The sequence below is a fragment of the Heterocephalus glaber genome, unplaced genomic scaffold, assembly GCF_053883595.1.
Source record: "Heterocephalus glaber isolate CG9 unplaced genomic scaffold, H.glaber_assembly_v1.0 deba00001140, whole genome shotgun sequence".
Classification (NCBI taxonomy): Eukaryota; Metazoa; Chordata; class Mammalia; order Rodentia; family Bathyergidae; genus Heterocephalus; species Heterocephalus glaber.
In genome coordinates, this window is record NW_028258200.1 from 1,339,210 (window position 1) to 1,340,776 (window position 1,567).

General features: G+C 42.3%; 1 pseudogene; it reads left to right on the forward strand.

The window, feature by feature from the left end:
- The first annotated feature begins 391 nt into the window (after window positions 1-391).
- Window positions 392-1,013, forward strand: LOC101723013 (RNA-binding protein 3 pseudogene; annotated as a pseudogene).
- Window positions 1,014-1,567: the final 554 nt, after the last annotated feature.

Sequence of the window (1,567 nt, forward strand, 5' to 3'; positions counted from 1 at the left end):
AAACAAAACAAAACAAAACAGAAACACTTCTGAACAAACAAGGAACACAAAATTGAGTGGAATGTGTATTTGGAGAGGTAGCTCAGTGTTAGCGTGCTCGCCTGGCAAGCGCTAGGCCCTGGTTTCAATACCCAGCACCATGGGGGGGGGGGGGATTAAAAACCAAAGGGTATTTACAAAACCCTATAGCAGACACCATATTTAGTCATAAAGTATTGAAAGCGTTCCTCTAGGATTGGGAATAAATCAAGAAGGCCTGTTATCACTACTTCAACATAGTGCTTAGATTTAACTAGTGCAATAAGAAAGGACAATGACCTGTTCTCTATGTTCCTCGGAGCTTGCTGTCTCTGCAGCCTTATTATTTCCTAATTCCCAGGACTCGAATTCATTGCCATGTCTTCTGAAGAAGGGAAGCTCTTTGTCAGCGGGCTCAATTTCAACACCGATGAGCAGGCGCTGGAAGAGCACTTCAGCAGCTGCGGGCCTCTTTCTGAGGTGGTTGCTGTCAAGGACCGGGAAACTCAGCGATCCGGGGTTTTGGCTTCATCACCTCCACCAATCCAGAGCGTGCCTCAGATGCCATGAGAGCCATGAATGGAGAGTCCCTGGATGGTTGCCGGATCCGTGTGGACCGTGCAGGCAAATCTGATCAGGGCACCAGAGGAGGGGGTGCCTTTGGGGCCCATGGTCATGGTCACAGCTACTCTAGAGGTGGTGGGGACCAGGGCTGTGGGAGTGGCAGGTATGATAGTTGACCTGGAGGATATGGATATGGATATGGGCGATCCAGAGACTATATATAGTGGCAGCCAGGGTGGTTATGACCACTATTCAGGAGGGAATTACAAAGACAATTACGACAACTGAGGAGCATGTACACATGACATACACAAGGAATAACACTTGTGGCCCAGGATCATCCTTCCAAATTGCTGTATAAAGATTTCTGGAGCTGTGCTGAAACTTCTGTTTTAGTATATTACCTATTTTTGAATTGAGCTTCCAAGGTACCTTGTTAAATAAAGGCCTTATAGAAAGCTGCATGTGTTCAATTTTCCCCCCATTTAAAGACAAATTTCTGGGACATTTGTAGAGTATGGGGATTTTTTTTTTCTTTATAAAGTTTTTAGTTTGGACTCTCAGGATTATTGCTTCTGGCAAAAAAAAAAAAAATTTGGCCAGAATGATTTTTTTTTAATTAACATGTATCAAGGGTCATTTTTTTTTTTTTTTGGTACCAGGGATAGAACTTGGGTCCTTGTGCTTGTGCAGCAGGCGGCGAAACCACTGAGCTAAATCCCCGGCCCTCTAGGGTCATTTTTAAAACTTGTACAAAATTTATATCATGACTAGAAAATTTTTGAATGTACCTGTAAGCAGTCTGCATCAAAAATATGATTGCCTAGAGCTGTCTTTTATTCAAGATCCACCATCATGATAAGAACTTCTTGAAAATGTTTGTGAATGTCATTTTTTTTAAATACTGGAAGAAAAAAATATTCTTTTGTGTCTCATGTAGTGTTTAGGATGTCCTTCAGAGCTGATTAAAAAGATGAAACTTGAA